The 22,024-nt window shown below is 40.2% G+C and overlaps 1 non-coding gene and 1 pseudogene across 1 annotated transcript; both read left to right on the top strand.

Moving 5' to 3' along the window:
* Nucleotides 1-15,289: 15,289 nt before the first annotated feature.
* On the top strand, nucleotides 15,290-15,391 carry LOC123414494 (annotated as a pseudogene).
* Nucleotides 15,392-15,648: 257 nt separating this feature from the next.
* LOC123414420 lies at nucleotides 15,649-15,741 on the top strand. The gene has a single exon (XR_006614390.1). It is a non-coding gene; the product is annotated as a small nucleolar RNA snR60/Z15/Z230/Z193/J17 (small nucleolar RNA).
* Nucleotides 15,742-22,024: the final 6,283 nt, after the last annotated feature.

The following is a 22,024-nucleotide window of genomic DNA, read 5'->3' as shown; positions in this document are numbered from 1 at the left end:
AACACACAAAAATATAGACCAAATTTGTCCATTGCAACGCAATGAAAAAAGAACACAAAAAGATCGACCACATACGTCTACGCAGATCTGACAATGAAATAAAACACACAAAAAAGAATACAGCCTCGGAGTAACCGACTAGCAGCCATACTTCACCACATACATCTAAGCGGATCTTGCGATCGTATAGCACACCGATCTAAGCCAGATAGCGATATGCCGACCTTTTACCTCCGCAGACCCAATGAAACAACACTAACTGTTTCGTGACCACATCGTCGGTGGCAACATGAATATAATGTTGAATCACTCGAATATGCCGGTTGAACGTAATAAAAAAACAAAAATTTAAGGCAAAAATTTTAGGACAGAAGGCGTATTATGTTGGTGCCATGGCAATGCAATGAAAAAAACACAAATTTAAGACAATTTTTAGGATGGAAGGCGTATGATGTTTGTGCCCGTTGCAATGCAATGAAAAAAAACACAAATTTAAGACAAAAAAATTAAGATGAAATTGGAACGCAATAAAAAAGGTCGACCGCATACGTCTACACGGATCTGGCAATGGTATAGCGTGGGAATAACCCACTAACAGCCATACTTCACCGTGATCGTATAGCCTGGGAATAACCCACTAGAAGCCATACGTCGACCTTTTACCTCCGCAAACCTGATGAATCAGGGCGCTAACTGATTCGTGAGTGTATCCTTGATGGCAAATGAGTGAATAAAAGAGTATTTAAATCGTGAAGATGGCACCCAGGCTCGCCGTGTTGTACTAAAAAAATTCTACGAACGGAGCGGCGTGATAAACACTCGCTGAGCCACCCTCGCCCGCGGCCCACCGGCTAAAGACACCGGCTCTCCAAGCGGCGGAAGATGCGGTGGGCCCCTGGGGATCCATACTTCATCGCGATCGTATAGCCTGGGAGTAACCCACTAGCAGCCATACTTCATCGCGATCGTATAGCCTGGGAGTAACCCACTAGCAGCCATACGTCAACCAACCTTTTACCTCCGCAAATCCGAGGAATCAGAGCGCTAACTGATTCATGAGTGCATCCTTGATGACAAATGGGTGACTACAGGCGTATTCAAGCAAGGAAGCTGCCACCCAAGAATCATTTAGAAAATAGAAGAAGCAAACATGAAAAAAAAGAAAATTAACTAATAGAAATAAAAATTGCCATAACAAAATTTGGAGAAGAGAGAGAATCTAAATTCGTTGTACGCAATTGAGAGGAGCAACAAAAAGAAAATAAAAATCAAGATAAGAGAAAGAAAGAAAAGATAAATTAAAAATCATCTGAGGTAATTAAAAAGATCGAAATTGGCTGTAAGAGGAGCAAGAGAAAAGAATTCAAAATCAACATTTGTAAAAGATGAGAGAAAGAAAGAGAAGAAAAATTTGAAATTATCAGAGGAACTTAAAAAGATCAACCACATACGTCTATGCGGATCTTGCGATCGTATAGCACCGGTCGGAGCCGGATAGCGATACGTCGATCTTTTACCTCCGCAGACCCGATGGACCAGCGCTAACTGATTCGTGACCGCATCGTCGGTGATAATAGGGTGAGTAGAAGAGTATTTAAACAGGGAAACTGTCACCTAAGCTAGCGGTGTGGTACTAAACAAGGTTCGAGCGGCGTGCTAAACGACGCGTACTAAACGGGTGATTTTCTCATTGCCGCGCAGGAGGCCCCAGGAGAGCGCGTTCAGGGAGTCGTGCGCCGAGTGCAGCATGGCAGACGCGATGGGGGAGGACTCCGTCGTCGTGGTGAGGATGTCGACCACACCCGCCGTCGCCGACCAAGAAGCGGAAGAAATCGATCCCCCGGGCCGCCTGCTCCCCGGCAGCGCAAGAAAGACCGGGCCGTCTCCTCTCCGGCAGGTGCCCGCCGCATCTTCCGCCTCGTCTCTGGCGCCGCAGGTTCCTCCGCCTCGTCTCCGGTGCGCCTTCTCTCCGGCAGGTGCTCGCCACGTCGCCACGCCCTCCATTCTCGGCACCTCCTCTTCTCCTCCACCCTCTTCGCCTTCTCTCCGGCAAGCGGGTGCTCTTTCTGGAGGTGGGGGACTCCCCGCCGAGGGAGGGCAAGAGCACGGGAGTCTGGAGTGCTCAAGGGGAGGAGATGAGCAGGATTTTGATCGGGGAGTCTGGAGTGCGTGCGTGCGTGCGTGATGAGGAGTTACTTCCACCAGAGGAAGGAGATGACAAGGCGGGCCCCATGCGTCAGTGGGCAGATGGGTGTGAAGAAATAACAAAGAGATGCGGTTCTGCTGGGCTTCGCCTGCCACAACTCGCGCGCGTGGGCTGCGATGAAGCCTACAAAATCTGGGTATTTCCCAATTACTAAACAACTGGAGCTATAATTGATACAATAAAATACTAGATAGATTCCTAAAATACTATAAACACAAAGTAAAATACAATTTGGAATAGTAGACAAAGGTGAACATTTTAAAGACCAAAAAAATAAATACAATAAACACAAGACTTTTGTAAAATTTATTTTGGGCCTTTGTAAATGTTTCCACGAAACATTTTTAAATTCAACGGAAATAACCAAATAACTATATATTGAATAATTTTCAAAAAGAAAAATATATTGAACAAGTCATATTTCCTTCTCTCATAATATATCTTTTTTGAGTTGGGTTTGTTTTCTACTGTAATCGCTTTGCAAAGTAGACACCCATCCATATGGGCGGATCCCATCACTGCTCAATTTTATTTTTCTCAACGATGAGGATTCAGCTCATGGCTGCCCATCCGTGTCACGTCCCTCACGCTGCAAACGACCAGGTCATTGACTAAGCAAACCTTGTAACATGTTTTGAAGAAAACGCAAAGTTTACAACAATATTAGTGTATAGCAAAAGAGCCCGTGCGTTGCAACGGAAGCAAACCATACAACACGTTTTAACCTACTAATCATGACTTGAGATATTTATTTAAACTTACTGCATAAGTAGAATTTAAAAATTGTTAAATAAGTAAAATAACATCATATTTAGATTATACGCATCACTATAGATTCAAATTACATTATAAATAGAAATTTAAAAAATTAAATAGGTAAGATACATCAGATTTCGATTCAACACATTTTTTGAACGAAATTTCATATGTAATAATTTAAAATTAGAGTTACAGTTTAAAAGATATAAATTTTTCAAGTATTTGTTAATTATAATTGGACCGTGGATTAATTAACAACACGGATCGGCCTCGTTATGAAAAATGGATTGTACGTTACTGATTAAAATTATAGCATAAATATTATTTAAAAATTATTAAATAAATAAAAATAACATTATATTTAGATTGTGCGCATCATTATTGATTAAAATTACATTATAAACAGAATTTTAAAAAATTAAATAGATAAACTAACATTATATTAAGGTTCTACATATTTTTCTAATAAAATTTCATATATAATAATGTAAAATTGGAGTTACCGTTTAAATGATATAATTTTTTAAAGTATTTTGCATTTATAATTGGACTACAGATTAATTAATTAAAAACTGTAGGGGTGTTTTCGAAAACATATGGAAAATGATTGTTTTTTTTACTCAAGTATGTACTGATTTAAAATTAGAGTTACAGTTTAAAAGATATAAAATTTTCAAGTATTTGTTAATTATAATTGGACCGTGGATTAATTAACAACACGGATCGGCCTCGTTATGAAAAATGTTTGTACGTTACTGATTAAAATTACAGCATAAATATTATTTAAAAATTATTAAATAAATAAAATAACATTATATTTAGATTGTGCGCATCATTATTGATTAAAATTACATTATAAACAGAATTTTAAAAAATTAAATAGATAAATTAACATTATATTCAGATTCTACATAGTTTTCTAATAAAACTTCATATATAATAATGTAAAATTGGAGTTACCGTTTAAAAGATATAATTTTTTAAAGTATTTTGCATTTATAATTGGACTACAGATTAATTAATTAAAAACTGTAGGGGTGTTTTCGAAAATATATGGAAAATGATTGTTCTTTTACTCAAGTATGTACTGCGGGTTTATTTTATGAAAACTGAAGGAGGTTTCTACAAAAAATCCAAAAAACGATTAGTTCTCTCACTGTATTATGTACTGCGGGTTGATTTCGGAAAAGCACAGGGGTTTCCTGTAAAAACGAAAAAAAGATTCGTTTCTCACTTAAATCCGTACTGCGGGTTGATTTCGGAAAAATCCAGGATTTTTTTTGCAAAACGACGACGACGGACGAAAGAAGCACTGCGTGCTTTATTATTAGGGAGAGATACAACATGGTTGTAATAATTTTTCTGTTGCATGTCAAAGACAATAATAAATATTTGAGTATATATACGCAACAACCTAATTCATTGTGACAAAAAACATGTTAAAAAAGATGGTCGCAACATATTCCAAAAATAATAAATCGCCTTTCAAACCCGTCTGATGCCACTGACGTAGCACATTATAGCAGTATGTTCTCTTGCCACTACCCCGCTCTCACGTGACAACATCATGCAAACACCGAGTCTCTCTTCTTGCAGCATCGCTCGGTTCTGACTCACGAAAGCCATACGATCATCACTCTCAACAACACTATGTCACCTCTTTCTCTACCTTAGCACAAGTGCCACTCCCTCACAAACATCGTCAGTCGATCCATTGTAGTGTTACTGACATTCATCATAACACTAGGGCCGCTTGCCGCAAACACCGGTCCACCGACATTTGCAGTAGATCACCTTGGCAGTGCTCCTACCCTCACAGTAGAGCTTGCAGCAAAGGTCGGCCGCGTCACAACACGCTATTGTTGAGGACGTCAAAAAATTGTCGGAGCATCATGTCATGGCTTATTGCCGCGTCCGTCGAAGCATTGCCGCGGTCGCTCAAGCATGTGTCGACTAATTGCTATGGCCATCCAAGTTGTCATCCGAATGTACTGAATCGTTTTCCAAAATCCAATTCCAACTTTTTTCCGAACATCGTGATGACCTTGTGCTTTTTTTATTAGGAGTATTAATCAAAAGCCACACGAAGAGGGATTATAATTTTTTTTTGATGAACCAACAGGAGCTCTGCCTTTTCATATAGAAGAAGAAGAATTGGCCAGTTAATCAGGAAAGTTGGCCGAAAACCGATACAAGAACGACCCACACACCGACCCCGAGGCCGCGCATCCAACAAGCCGCCAACTCCGTCGCCCGAGCAACCGAAATCGACATCCTACAACCCTTTTCCGAAGCAGACAACGGTGAACATTTTAAAGACCAAAAACATAAATACAATAAACATAAGACTTTTGTAAAATTTATTTTGGGACTTTGTAAATGTTTCCACGAAACATTTTTAAATTCCACAGAAATAACCAAATAACTATTGAAGAATTTTCAAAAAGAAAAATATATTGAACGAGTCATATTTCCTTCTCTCGTAATATATTTGTTTTGAGTTGGGTTTGTTTCTAAATAATATAAAAACTCCAAATGGAACAATATCTAACTATTAACCAGACTTATAATTTGAGGAAGTCATGTCATCCTCTCTCATCTTAGAACTGGAAATATCCTGAATATCCTCCAACCCAAAATAAGATCCAAATGAATACTCAGGAAACTCCTTTTATTCCCTCTCCATAAAATATTCATTCAAACTCAAAAAAAGTTTCAATTCCTAGTCAAAATTAACTAACAACAAGCAACACAAGCAAGTTTATACCTATTTATAATTAACATTCCAAAATTATAATTTTCGGGGTGTTGCAATACACATTCGTACATTATTGGAATTTATTTGTTTGCCAACTACATAAAACACTCGGCAAAACCTTTGCCGAGAATTGTTCTCGGCCAAGCCCACCCGATGGTACACCTCTCAATAATTATTTTAATGGAAAAATGGGAATTTCATTAAACTTCACGCACAACAATGTCACTGGCTAAAAGCTTTACAATGCAATTGGGGACAGAAGCCTCCGAGAAGGAGTCATACGACTCACAATGAATGCCCAGCTTGGCAAGCTCATGTGCTACGGACTTACAAGTGCGTCGGCGCAAGGAAAAAGCATAGGAACCAAAGTCTAGAATGCATTGGATTCTAGATTCCTTCGCCAGCACACCAATAGTTGCCTTGTCTTACCCATTGCTCTTCAAAGCATGAACAAGTATTGAGGAATCAGACTCAAAGATAATTTGATTAGCCCCGATCCTGGTCACCCCATCAACTGCAGCAAGATGTGCCACAAATTCAGGTTCACAGACTTGACCGCACCAACAGCGATAAAATTCGCCAGCCTGATCATGGACCACATAGCCCCAGCCCCCTGCACCTGTATTATCATGAAAGGCTCTGTCAAAGTTAACCTTCATAGAATGCATTGGAGGTTTGCTACATCTGTGATTGTCCGGTGGCTTAAATTAGGAGGCTTGTTCAGATTTCGCAGGCCTAGGAACTCAATTAGCAACTTCTTCACACTGTGACAAACCACTTGAGGTTTTGGAGCCACCTTATCAGCATTGGCCTTGTTGTGAACATTCCACCACTCCCACATAAGGGTCATGGCGTGCACTTACGTATCTTCATCACAGCTCCACAATTCTTGAAGCGGAGAGTGGGCAGAGTTGCAGAGCATCAACTTTTTGCGGGTCACACCCAGAGTCAATATACACATGTTTTCAAAATTGAAATTATCTGGACGGATGAAAAAGATAACCCACGCCATGAGACCACGGCGGAGAAGAGAATGTAACAAAAAACATATGTTGCTTGTCCATTCTTGTTGTGTTGCACTGTGGGATCTGCGTAATTGGGAGAAGCTAGAGAAAAAAAAAGTTGCTCGCCCATACTTATAGCGTCGCAAGGTTGAATCTAGGTAAATGGAAGGAGTAAGAGTGAAAAAAAAAATCATTAAACTATTAGAAGAAACTAGCGAAAAAATGAAAATGAACAAACAGAAATAAAAATTGCCATAACAAATGTTGGAGAAGAGACAGAGAAAAAAAATCTACGATCATGTGAATTGGATGTATGCAATTGAGAGGAGCAACAAAAAAAATCAAAATCAACATAAATAAAATTTTCAAGAAGAGATAGAGAAACAAATCTCCGATCATCTGAATTAGATGTACGTAATTGAGAGGAGCAACAGAAAAAATCAAATCTACGATCATCTGAATTGGATGTATGCAGTTGAGAGGAGCAACTGAAAAAATTCAAAATCAACATAAATAAATTTGGAATAAGAGAAAGAGAGAAAAGAAAAATTCAAAAAGATCGACCACATACGTCTACGTGAATCTTGCAATCGTATAGCACCAGTCGAAGCCGGATAGTGATATGTCGATATTTTACCTCCACAGACCTGATGGACCAGTGCTAACTGATTCATGACCGCATTGTTGGTGATAACACGGTCAGTACTAGAGTATTTAAACGGCGAAGCTGCCACCCAATCTCATCGTGTGATACTAAACAAGCTTAGGTGAACCGAGCGTTGGGCCACCCTCGTCCGTGGCCCATCAGCTTACCTGGGCGTCTAATCGACATCGAAAGAAAAAGAAAAGTGGTGAATTTTTTTATTTTGAGCGGAAGTAAAGTACTCCCTTCGTTCCTAAATATAAGTCTTTTAATAGGTTCCTTTAAAGGGACTACATACGGATGCATATGAACATATTTTATAGTATAGATTCATTCATTTTGCTCCGTATGTAACCCTCTAGTGAAATCTCTAAAAAAAATTATATTTAGGAACAGAGGGAGTACGTACTAAGGGACTTTGGGTGAAAACGAACGTTGTCTGCGTGTTAGAGTTTCAACCACGCAGACAACCGAACCATACATAACTTGAGGCTGTTGTCTCAAGAAAAAAAAACTGGACACGTTCTCATGATCAATTTTCATTGACACTTGGCGGTGGACCAAGGAGAATGTATATCCTTGACCCTCTCTGACCAAGGAGAATGAATGTATGTCATCTCCTAAAACAGCCTCCTGTTTGATCGGTGGGTGTGGGCTGCCGTGTCAGCCACCTTCGTCGGTTTGCTTCTACACGTGGTGTCGTTTTATTTTGCCGTTGGGTCACGTGGATTTTCTTTCTTCTTCTGTTTGGGGTGAGGTGAATGGCGGCGTGGGTTCCTTCTGTGATAAAGTGTGGTGGCATCGGTGTTTGTGGTGGAGGTCTAACGCCAATGAAAGGAACGTCGAACTCGCTCAGACCATCGATCTCAACCTGCTGCATACGCCGAGCTTCTCCAAACCGTCGGGGACCCCGACATCCCCAACCTGCTCGTGCGACTAAGAAGTTGGTCGCTCTCGCGCCTTCAATAAACTTCTGTTTGGGCCTTTGTAAATGTTCCACAAAACATTTTTAAATCCCACAAAAATAACGAAATAACAATTGAAGAATTTTTAAAATAAAAATATATTGAAGGAGTCATATTTCCTTCTCTCATAATATATTTGTTTTGAGTTAGGTTTGTTTCTAAATAATATAAAAACCTCCACGACGATCGATTCTGGTCTGTGCGACGGGCCAGCGAAGATGGCAGCCCGGTTAAGATTCTTGGCCTCCTGGACTTCCTCCTTCCTCTCCTCTGATTTGGGGGTAACCCCGTCATCCGTTTTGTCTACACTTGATTCTTTCATGTTACAATCTTCATTATGGATGTCCGAGGTTTTGTCCGACAGCCCCCCGATGGATTGTCTGAGAGACTGTCCGAGGGGCTGTCGGAGGGAGCACATCCTCGTTGTTGGAAGATTGTAAAATCCTAACTACGGGCATATGCACCGACGATCTTCACCAAATCTACTTCCGATGCACTACGAGTTGGTAACGATATGACCAAACCTTGTATGCATCTTCATAGTGCTCCTAGGCTAGTGCGTAGGTTGGATTTTTGTTTTTTGTTTTCTGTTGCGTTCCCCAACATGGGACTCGGGACAACCTCATACTATGCACCAAGCTCCTTGTGTTGAGAGACATGTTGCCGCACGATTCTCTCGGTGGGTTTACCAATTGATAATCCTATGTTACTTGCACCACCGGACCACTGAGAAGAGGAAATTGCAAGAAAAAATATAGGTTGTTCATCCATACTCACTGCATCTAATGATGGAAAATTGAAATGATCTGTTTGGATGAAAAAACTAACTCAGACAAAAGTATAGGGGCTGAAAAAAAATACATTTTGTGTCGTCATTTTTTTCATCGCACCACTGGATCTGCGGGATTGGAAGAAGCAACAGAAAAGAAGATGTGGCAACGGAGTTGTTTTTCAGTATTAAAATTATTGGATGGATGGAAAAGAGAAGTGACACCACCAGACCACTGCGTAGAAGAGAAGGCATGGAAAATATACGTTAGTCGTCTATATTTGTTGTGTTGCACCAAGGGATATGCACAACTGGGAGAAGTTAGAGAAAGAAAAGCTCGCCATATTTGTAGTGTTGCACTGTTGGATCTACTCAATTGGAGGAGCAAGAGAGAAAAAACTATTAATTGATGACATCATTGGAGGAGCAATTGGAGGAGCAAGACTTATTTTCGAGGAGCAAGCCTTATTTTCGACTAGTGAATACATCAATCTTTGTGCTTATATATGTTGATGACATCATTGTTACAAGTTCCCCCAAAGAAGCTATTAATGTTCTATTGCTAGATTTGAACTCAGAATTTTCTCTCAAGGACTTAGGAGATTTACACTATTTTCTTGGTATTGAGGTAAAGAAAAATAGTGAAGGTGATCTTCATCTTTCCCAAGAAAAATATGCAACTGATCTACTGAGAAGAGTTGGGTTGCAAAGTTGTAAGCCCTCACCAACACTATTGTCCAGTTCAGATAAACTCTCTCTTGCAGAAGAACTCTTAAATCAAGAGGATGGTACCAAGTATAGATGCTTGGTTGGTGCACTCCAATATTGAACTCTCACTAGACCAGACATTTCCTTTGCAGTAAATAAAGTTTGTCAGTTCCTTCATGCACTCACTACTGTTCATTGGGCTGCTGCAAAACGCATATTGAGATATCATAGAAATACCTTGAGTGTTGGACCAACTTTTAGCAAGTCATCATCTACTCTAGTGAGTGCCTTCTATGATTCTGATTGAGCAGGCAGTCCAGATGACAGGAGGTCAACAGGTTGATTTGCAATTTTCTTTGGACCCAATCTTATTTCATGGTGTCCAAAGAAACATGTTGCAGTTTCTCGATCCAGCACTCAGGCTAAATATAAGAAAATGGAAAATGCAACAAGAGAAATTATTTGGGTTAAAGCAATGCTTAAGGAGCTTGGCCTTCATCACACTAAAACTCCACGTCTTTGTCGTGATAACCTTGGTGCAACCTACTTATGCGCAAATCCAGTTTTTCATGCTAGGACGAAGCACATTGAGATAGACTATCATTTTGTGCGGGGGAGGGTTGCTAATAAGGAACTGGACATTCAGTTTGTGCACTCTAGAGATCAAGTTGATGATGGCTTCACAAAAGCCTTGGGTACAAGATCATTTGAGGAATTTCTTCGTAATCTTAACTTGAGAAGTTTTGATTAAGGGAGGATGTTAAACACGATATATTATGTACCCAAGGCTTGTCTTATGCGGTACGTTAGACTAGAAATACTCTTGTAGGTTTAAACCTTCTTCTCCTTATCCCTTTATCTCTAGCTGAGATCATGTAACCGGTAACAACCGAACTCCTTCTACCCTCACGAGATCCTCTCGTTATGATCAACATAAGCAACGCGGGCTCCCCTGTTGGGAGTTGAGACGCTTCAACCATTGTTGACAGATTAGTACCTTGCTAAGGAATCTAGGCCCATTGCACTTTAGTTCCTCCCAATTTCTTTATTTGTGTGTTACCTCTTTGCCTATGATTAAGAAACATAAGTCTTCTGTTACCATGTGTTGTCTTTTTCATATATTTACTATTACCATACCATCCATGCCCTTGTAATGTACTCCCACCGTTCCTAAATATATGCCTTTTTCGAGATTTCAATGTAGACTGCATACATAACAAAATGAGTGAATCTACCATCTAAAATACGTCTACATACATCCGTATCTAGTCCTTACTGAAATCTCTAGAAAGACTTATATTTAGGAATGTATGGAGTAGGTGCACCAAATCCATGTAACAGGCAAGAGAGACATGCCTGTTATTTGCTAGGGATGAGGTGTTCAAGTGTCAATACTATCATCTCTCTCTTCCCGCAAACCCCTTAATATACGATACACTAATTTTCTTACCTGTTACTTGCTAGGGATGAGGTGTTCAAAGTGTCAATACTATCATCTCTCTCTCCCCGCAAAAAATACTATCACCTCTCTCTCTCATACTTGATGTAGTAGTGATACAGTAGCGTCTACATTGATCTTCAGATAAGACTCTGGAGGGCCGATCCATCCCCACGTCCGCTGTATAGAATGAGACTGCGAGGAAGATCCCCTAGTCTCTGTCAAAGAGAGGTCATTGATGTATGAGATTATGAATTCATTTATTGATTCGGGGCTTTGAAAGATGTCTTCGTAAATCGCCTTCCTTTTAGCCCTCCAAATTGCCCACAAAGTGACCACTAGTAGGGTATACTGTTTTTGTGTTAATTGATCATGCATAACAAAGATCCAGTTCTTGGCATTGGGTTCATTGTTCTGGTTGATTGTCTCAACCAACATTTCATCAGAGAGAGCCCAAATACACCCCGACATGGTGCATTACATTATTGCATGTCTCCAGGAATCATTTTGACCACAAAGGGCACAAAGTCTTTTCGTCGCCATATGGCGATGGTGTAGCACACCATTGATGGCATCGAATTCCTAGCCAACTTCCAGAGGAAAACCTTGATATTCGAAGGGACCTTAGTATGCCACAGAGATGTCCATGCTTTACCTTCTGGAGCCCCTTGAGCCCTAGTTGAACCAACATTTCCATTTGCACCATTCTCCCTGATATTAATCACCATTTTGTAAGCTGGCCTAACGGAGAAGCGGCCCGTTCTTTCGTGCGACCAAGCCCAGAAATCAGCAATTGGTATCGTGCACAATGGAATTGCTAGGATAGTTTGAGCGTCTACCGGTAAGAAAACCGAACGAATCAGGTCCTCCTTCCATGTTGCCGTCGTGGCTTCAATCAGGTATGAAACCCAGTTTGGAGGATCATTTACGAGCGCCACTATCGGCCTCATATTCCCTGTTCTGGGAAGCCAGTTTGATCGCCATATGCTTGTCCCTTGACCAGTCCCGATCCTCTTGATAGCCCCCTGTTTAATAACCTCCCTTCCATCTAGGATTGCCCTCCAAATTTGTGAGGGATGGTTGCCCAATTCTGCATGTAGAAAGCTGATGTCTGGGAAATAAACTGACTTCAGAATTCGAGCAGTGATGGATTCTGACAAATGAGTGAGTAAAAGCGTATTTAAGCAGGGAAGCTGCCACTTTGATTCCTAGGCCCATTGGTGAAGAAACCTAGGCCCATTGCACTTTAACTCCTCCCAATTTCTTTATTTGTGTTACCTCTTTGCCTATGATTAAGCAACATAAGTCTTATGTTACCATGTGTTGTCGTGTTTATATATTACTATTACCACACCATCCATGCCTTTGTAATGTACTCCCTCCGTTCCTAAATATAAGTATTTTTAGATATTTCAATGTACACTCCATACAAAGCAAAATGAGTGAATGTATCATCTAAAATACATCTACATACATCTGTATCTAGTTTTTATTGATATCTCTAAAAAGACTTATAATTAGGAACATAGGGAGTAGGTGTAGCAAATTCATGTAATAGGCAAGAGAGACATGCCTGTTATTTGCTAGGGATGAGGTGTTCAAGTATCAATTCTATCATCTCTCTCTTCCCGCAAACCCCTTAATTTATGGTACACTAATTTTCCTGCCTATTATTTGCTAGGGATGAGGTGTTCGAGTGTTAATATTATCATCTCTCTCTTCCCGCAAAAAAAATCTATCATCTCTCTCTCTCTCTCATACTTGATGTAGTAGTACTAACTACTAAGATAGCACATATTCTGAATAAAAAGTACATGTTATAACACATGAACAAAAAGTACAATCATTTCAAACCTAACTGAAAGAAAGATGCACATATTTTTTGAAGAAGCCTATAGGAATGGATGAGAAAATAACACATCACATTTGAATAGTATTGAATGTGTTGCATATGTTCACCTAAATCATTTCGTTATTATCCTCTACATTGTTAATTGCAGAACCAAAGACTAGCGATGGTGCAAATAAAAGAAAGGTTTAGTGACATGCATTTTCCTTGTACCGTGGTCCTAATATTACAAGGTGAAGTGTCTAGCCACCAACTTGAGTGAGAGAGAGAGAGAGAAGGGGAAACACGGTGTGAAATATAACCAAATTGCAATGGTTACGTGTTTGGAATTGCGGGTTGAGGATTCGAGGTGAGATTGCAAGTGGAAATGGATAGGACAAGAAAATTAGTTTTTTTAGGCTGGCAAAAGAAAGCGTGATACAATACTAAATGAAAGTCGACAATTTTATATAGGTGCATGTATATCTATATGTTACCTATACTGCTTCCGTTTCTAAATGTAAGCCATTTTACAGATATCAATATGCACTCCATACAGATCCATATAAAGATGTTTTAAAGTCTAGATTCCCTCATTTTTCTATGTATGTGGTCTATATTAAAATCTCTAAAACGGACTATATTTAAAAACGGAGGGAGTAGACAAATTTAAGATACATTTTTTGGGATGGAAGGAGTAAGATGTTGAATTGCTCGAATATGCCCGTTGTAACGTAATGAAAAAAACACACAAATATAAGACAATTTTTTTATGCGGGGAGTATGATGTTGAATCACTTGAATATGTCTGTTGCAATGCAACGGAAAAGAAAACAAAAAATTGAAGACAAAAATTTGAGGAATAAATTAGAACGCAATGAAAAAGAAAATATAAAAGATCGACCACATACGTCTACGCGGATCTGGCAATGGTATAGCCTGGGAGTAACGCACTAGCAGCCATACTTCATCGCGATCGTATAGCCTGGGAGTAACCCACTAGCAGCCATACGTCGACTGACCTTTTACCTCCACAAACCCGACGAATCAGGGCGCTAACTGATTCATGAGTGCATCCTTGCTGACAGATGAATGACTACAAGCGTATTTAAGTAGGGAAGCTGCCACCCAATAATCATTAAAAAAATTGAAGAAGCGAACAGGAAAAAAAATGAAAATTAACTAAAAGAAATAAAAATTTCCATAACAAAATTTGGAGAAGAGAGAGAGAAAAAAAACTACTATCATCAAAATTGGATGTACGGAATTGAGAGGAGCAACAGAAATAAATAAAAATCAGCATTAATAAAATCTGAGATAAGAGAAAGAAAGAAAAGAGAAATTCAAAATCATCTGAGGTAATTAAAAAGATCGAATTTGGCTGTAAGAGGAGCAACAGAAAAAAAAAATCAAAATCAACATTAGTAAAATTTAAGATAAGAGAAAGATAGAGAAGAAAATTTTGAAATTATCAAAAAAACTTAAAAAGATCTACGGATCTTGCGATCGTATAGCACCGGTCGAAGCCGGATAGCAATACGTCGATCTTTTACCTCCGCAGACCCGATGGACCAGCGCTAACTGATTCGTGACCGCATCGTCGGTGATCACAGGGTGAGTACAAGAGTATTTAAACAGGAAAGCTGCCACCCAAGCTGGCGGTGTGGTACTAAACAAGGTTCGAGCGGCATGCTAAACGCGCGCTGGGCCACCCTCGTCCGCGGCCCATTAGCTAAACGGGTGATTTTCTCATTGACAACGGGCCACCTAAATTGATTTCGTCCTTCCAGGCTTGAGGTCTAATGCTGCTAATTCCTTTCTTGGGTGTCTGAGGCATGTTGATTTTACTCATTTGAATCCTTCTTTGTCTCTGCTTTATCGTTATGGTGTGAGGATATTTCTGTGATATACTTGCTTTGCGAGCATATTTAATCCGGACCTAATTTCTGATCCTTGGAATTTTTTAAACTGAACTATTCCCAAAATGATTGAGAAAATTGGACACCATTTGGTTTGTAAGATAACTATTTGAAATAATTCACTTTTGGAGTTCATAACCATCAGATTTGGAACTAACTCATTACATGTACAAATTTCTGATGAAAGGCTTCTTACACCACAAATGAAATATTTTAACCCTCATGGGTGTTAAGATGAATGTGGTTCGTCCATTATTATCTTGATTCAAGAGGACCATTTGATTTTTTGATAGGACAGTGAAGATTGATATTTGGCCAGGTTCGTAGTAACTCGCATTTGTTTACCTTGCCGACCATACTGCTAGTGCTATATCATCACCTATATTCCGAGTCCTCTAAATTAATTTGTTTGATGTTTGGTGGCTGATGTCTCATTTGTTTTGTGTGTAAGATCAATATGGTCGGCGATCCATATTTTTACGTTATAAAATTGTTGCTTCTTACCTACGAGTTGTGAACTTTATTGCCAACAGTGTTTGATCAATCTTATGAGAAGCTTATGCAACGTCTGGGGATGAATAAGAACATGAAAAAAAATGATGTCTTCTAAAAGGAAACATTTTTTTATTTGCTATTTTAATTTTGTTCTTGTAATGCCAATGATGATTACAAGTGCATAGTTCAGATGATCAAACCATGATTACTTGAACAAATAGTCTTTTGCTCCTATAGCTGACGGCAATTACAACAACTTTTGATCCAACTATTCGTATGTAGTCTCATGTTCATTTTTGTTCGACCATTACACTTATGATTCTAATATTCCAAGTCACATTCTTATTCCTGGGATGGCCTACGTCCGCTCTGTGGGACGGAGGAAGATTCGAATCACATATTTTTCTCTTGCGTATCCATGAAATTCCTCTAGAGTTGTTTTCGCAAAGTGGTCGGCAGATATTGGTCTGACAACAATTTCCCTGACCTCTTCGCTGAACTCGAGGCTTTGCCTCCGAATCTCCGCCCCACTAGGTGACTGACTATTGGGGTGCTTGTCTGTATACTATGGACGGTTCGGAATAAGCTTGTGATTCAACGTTGACCTCCGTGACATGCTACTACGCGGTCTTTTAAATATGTGGCTTTATGCAGCTTTGGCGGCCGCTTAGCCGTCCGCGAGACCATGACGCCGTCAACAACATCATTGCCCATCTTCGGGCGTTGGCTCCCCGCTTGGCGCCGCCGCCCCCTCCTCCACCACCTATGTATAAAGTTTATGCAGCTTGTTCGGCGCCGCTATATTTTTCTGTTTCTTTGGGCTTGTTAAGCTGTGCCCTCAGCAGAACCTGCGTACCTTGTGTTTGTGCTACTTGCGTGCGCTGTGCGTGTGTGTGTATGTGTGTTTGTCTTGTGGTTATTGTTGGACATTATGCTTTGGTGGTTTGTTTTATTTATAAAGCGAGGCGAAAGCCTTTTTCGGTAAATAACAATGTATAAGTATTAACACTGCCACTACATCCTATCTTACTCACACTCTTATGTCTCTTCTATTAAAGGACAATCTGTCGCCGTCGTGATGGTTAGACCTTCTTCTATCAATCGACCTCTCCCCACCCTCCCGTACGCATGATTGGAAGAAAAATCGGAAAAACCACCCACCGCTCCTCTCATCCATGCTCGAAGAAACTGCCTAAAGAATTAAAAAAATTGACCCACGACCCACGAACACACGTCCCATCCTCTGTCTCCCCCACCCTGTCACTGCCGAACCAATCTCTATCCCTTCCCTCGGTAATTATCCGCTTCTGCTCCCCTCATCGTCCTCTCGTGTTCGTCGTGGCTGCGGTCTTGTCCACAAAATACGTCGCGTCGTCGTGGATGCGGTCCTAGACGTGGACATCGTTGCTGGCCTCGCACTCCATCTCCGTCCATGTCGCGTCGTCGTCGTGTTGACCACCGTCGCGCGGCCTCTGTACGCTGTCCACCCCACTCTTAAGGTCCATGGGTAAAGTGTAAGGGTCTCCAATATGGCACCGCTCTGCTCTAGTGCCGCAAAGCTCAAGTTCTCTGGCGACGTCATCCACAGCCCTCCATACGGATCTCTCATCGAGCGATACTGTAGGTCACGGTTCTCCTTTTTTTTCTTCTGCTTGTCATGGGATTGTGCTGAAGGCTTCACTTTTCTGTTCGTCATGGGAATGTGTTTGAAGGATCTTGATTACGGCTATCTTTTCTGAAGTTTTGCGATACTTCTTATTGCAAGGAAGACGAATTCCTTAAGAAACTAGAAGACGTACAGTTATTGTTTATGCATGCTAATTGTTGTTCAATTTCAGATAAGGGTTGAGCCATCACCAGCGGGTTTGGATTGTATGGCTACATATACATCGTCTTTTCATGCCTACCAATATTTTTATGATATTTAAAAGAATAGTTCATTGTTAAAATATCTTTTACTGAACTTAACAACTTAACTCATTTCCATACATTAACTGTTGCAGAATTATTGCGCTAGAGATTATGTTGCCATGGAGATTGGCGAAATCTTATCACTGTACTTGTTACTAGCATGTACCATATTGCAGTTTAGAAATATAACTAAGGTATTCCATGAAATTTTTTCTAGCTTTAATTTTCTACTATATTGTTCTGGGTCACATAATGCATACCATGAGCACTCAGACCAAGTTATTTTGGGCCATCTTCACCTATTTGCCATACTGACCATGCATGTGTGGCACAGTGCATCCTCCATACACACAGTTTCAATCTGATTTTGCTATTAAATCCGCTTGATCATTGATGACATTTATATATCCTTGATTTTACTTAAGTGAAATCATTTTTTGAATTTCCGAACACTTTTTGATAATGAAAATAACATTTAAAAAGTAAATGCACAACTTAAAAAAATCTGTGAACAACTTAAAAAAATGATAACATGTTTTGGAAAGACGAACAATCTTTGAAAATTTGGAACGAATTACGTAATAAGGAGAACAGAAATTAACATTCCAAACAATTTTTGAAAACACTTGGAACACTGTTTGAATTTTTAAACAAATTTGAAAAAAGAGAACAAAACCTAACATTCCGAACAAATTTTAAGACAAAGATTAAACATAATGAACAATTTTTGAAAAGTCGAATATAATTTGTTTTAGTTATTGAATAAATTATGAAAATCTAATCCTTTTTAAATTTTGAATCTTTTTCGTAATTTCCAAACATATTTTGAAAAATTGAACATCAACAGAATATTTGATTTTTCATAAATGCAATAATTTTTGCAATTTCTAAACAAAAGGAAAAATAAATAAATAAAAAGAAACAGAAAAAACAAAAACGAAAAAAAACAATAGAAAAAGGAAAACAAGCGGTTTATGGAACGTAATTCCGAATGTCGCTGAACGCTATGTGTAGATCTCGAAGTGGGCCGCACGCATACTTTGTTGCACCGAGCGGGAGGTCCTATTTGACGCAAATCCAACGCGTGCAGTGATCCCATGTTGTAGAGTTTGCAGGATTTTTATCCTAAGGACCAATGCTTTATTTTTCATATTATTATCAACTTTTAAATCCATACTGCAGCACAACAATTTTCTGAAAGTAGATTATTTTGCAGAAAAGAACAAACAATTTTTCGAATGCAAAAATTTCTTAAAAAGTTTCTAAGATTCGCGAATATTATCTGAGACCACGAGCAGTTTTCAATTTTTGAACAAAAATTGGAAACATTCAACTTTTGTAAATTCCGACCAAAAATTGAAAACATGAATTTCATTAAATATGCAAACAAAATTCGTATTCATATGCTATTTTTGGAAATGCAAACAAAATTTTAGGCATGTGAACATCTTTTGAAACTGCAAACAAAAGTTGGAACCGGGAGTATTTGTTGAAGCATGAACAATTTTCTAAAAAATTGTTAACACTATTTTCAAACCAGACTACATTTTAAAATTTATGAACATATTTTTGAAATCATGGACATATTTTGTGAGTGAGAACATTTCTGGAAAAAACTTCTTCTTGATTTAAAAAATTTCTTATTTTTTGAAACACGAAGATTTTTTGAAAATTTGTTCATTTTTCCATTCTATATACCTGTCTTCAATTTGTTTTCACATTTCAAAGAAGTTTAGAATTTCAAATTTTGTTCCTATCTTTTGAAAGAATTTCAAATTCCAAAAAATTGTATTTTGCAATTTTGATCGCATTTCAAAACAAAAACAGTAGTTTAAGAAAATGTTAACAGAAATATGTTTTGCAACTTGTGACAAATTTTGTAAAAATTGGAACATTTTTTGAAAGCCCAAGAACAAAAGTTGAAAACACGAACATATTTTGATATTTCCAATCAGAATTTATAGACTCGAATATTTTCAAAATTTGTGAACAAATGTTCTAAAATGCGAACGTATTTTTCAAATCAAATAAAATATAAATAGAACCAAAAAAATCCAGTACGGAAACCTTGTAGATGTTTCCCAAAACCATAAAACAAACAACTGGGAACCTCTAGAAGATTTTGAAAACCGGACACGCTAAAAACGTTTAGATGGGCCAGCTCAGTCTGAACTATCGCTCGCTCGCCTTTGCCATCAGTCGACTGTTTGATACAGAGCGTTAAAATCTGATAAACTATATTCATTACAAACAGCAAGCTAAAACAGATTAAAAAGGATAATAAATCTGCTCAATCCATATTCTGCTGCTAAACTGAACAGGAGCTGCACTTCAAAGAGCTAACGTTCACTACAAAATAATAGCCATATATTTGTCAGTTTTTAGGGTATTCATCCACTCACTGACCTGTATGTGGATTTTGCGACCTGGAAAACATTATTGGTTATTTTATAGTAAGATTATATAGTTGTTTTCGAAATAGGCTTTCGTCCCGCTATATAAATATAGCAACCATCTGATACATCAAAGAACCCAATGCTCGCAGGCAACACAAGAATGCTCAAAAAGAATAAAAGAAAAATTAAAAGAAAAGGATGACAACAGAGTCGGCTCGACGAAAACAAGGTTGATCCCAAACCGTTGCGTCCTCCGAAGACATCCACCACGCTGCTAGCACTTGAGACCATCGCATGACAAGCAACACCTTCAGGAAGGAATGCGACGGTGACGACGCCGCTGCCTGAATTGATCCTAGGGTTTGCCCCGTACGCGGAGGGGCGTGGGTGAGTGGGATACCCGACGCCCTTCAGGAAGGAACGACGGCGCCCACGGGTGTCGCTGCGCCGATGCCAGGCACGTTGATAAGGATTTCTCCCGTTCACCACAAAGCCCCACCCCGACCGATATGTCACGCTCCACCAAACGAGCCACCCACCAACATGCGCTACCACGATCTAGGAGAAACCACCGTCATATCACCATGGAGAGCGAAGCGGGACCAAGAGGGAACAGCCGGGAACGAGGAGCGATAGTCAGCAGCCACGCATGGGAGGGGACAACCTCCACCGCCCTCGACGGTCACTCACCGGACGCAGTAGGGGGGCGCTCCAGCCCTTAACAGCTCGTGAAGCTTCCATTGCCGCGTTGCAGTGAAGCTCCAGCCCTTAACAGCCCTTAACGAGGAGCCGAGCTAGGACCGCCCAGACCCAGATCAGGCCCCAAAGGGCCTAGATCTGGGCAAAGAGAACGCTGCGGCCAACTGTCGTGCCAGCCTGGCGCCAAGTGGCCGCGCCACCACCTCTTCACCATCCGGAGCTGCGCCCGCCTGAGGAGGAGCCGCCGCCGGGACCACCGCTGCCCAAGGAGCACCGCCGCGCACCCGCAATGGGACGACCACCTGCAGCCGTCGAGCCCGAAGCCGGACCATAGCAGCCGCCCACGCCGCCCGCAGCCCGCGCCGCCAGGAGCTAGATCCGGCCACTGGCTGGCCACGATCCGCGCCACGCGCGCCCCACCATGGCAGCCACCACGCCACCACAAAAACTCCCGGATCCGGCGGGCCGCCGCCATTCGAAGCGCTCGGATGTGCGCCGCCGAGCCCTGCCATAGCCCAGCGCCTTCGGCGGCCAGCTATTCCGCAGGGGTCCGCGAGGAGGGGAAGGAGCTATAGTTGTTCTCCCTCCGTTTTGCTTATTTGTTCACTTGCTTACATTAAATACATAATTAAATAGTCGGGAGTGGTAATTTCAAGGAAAGAAACAAGAATCACTATGGGTTCTCTACAATCACATGTACTGGCATTTCACAGGGACATTGTTGGTGTTTTGTTCGCATCAGTGGAGATTTGTCTTTCAGATACCATGAGAATCCGTGTCTAACATGTTTAGTCACATTGAGCTCTTCAAACTTTTCTGAAGCTACGTTTCAAGCATCATATTGAGCTCTCCAATATCCCCGGTGCCCCCGGACGCCCCCAGCATGTTGGGTTCTACTTGGGACCGTCGGGGTCAATTTTGGCCCTAACCGGCAAAAAAAGGGCTCCTCGGACGCGATTGGGATTTTTTCGCACCGGCAACAAAAAATGGCCTTGCAGGGGGGGGGGGATTTTGGTGGCGCGGCTCGAGATGCTCTCACGAGTACACCTTTCAAAGATCACTCCCACCTTCTCACGTTGCGACAAGTGGCGCACTACATGCGTGTCACTCGTTGCAACCTGAGATTTTTTCCTTTTTTTGTAAATTCGTATTTTCAAAACGTTTTATCTCCTAAACCGTGCATCCCAATCTCGAACCGTTTTCACCGTTATGTTTCTCACAACGAGATCTTCAAAACTAGATGCTATGTTGATAGATTTTAATAAACTTTTTTTCACAAAAAAAGGACCAAATACGAGAGAAAAAATTATATGAATGAAAAAACTAACCCGTAGTTGGGAGGAGCAAGAAAAAAAATAAGAAATGATATTGTCATAAAAAATTAATGGAAAGTAAGAAAAGAAAGATAAAAATTGATATCACGTAGAAAAATAGAAATTTTGAAATCATCATAATAAAATTGGACAAATTCATATGAATGATGAGGGACCATAAAAAGATCGACAAATTCATATGAATGAAGAAAA

Source organism: Hordeum vulgare, chromosome 7H (assembly GCF_904849725.1).
Source record: "Hordeum vulgare subsp. vulgare chromosome 7H, MorexV3_pseudomolecules_assembly, whole genome shotgun sequence".
NCBI lineage: Eukaryota > Viridiplantae > Streptophyta > Magnoliopsida > Poales > Poaceae > Hordeum > Hordeum vulgare.
This window is presented reverse-complemented; position numbering and strand designations above follow the sequence as displayed.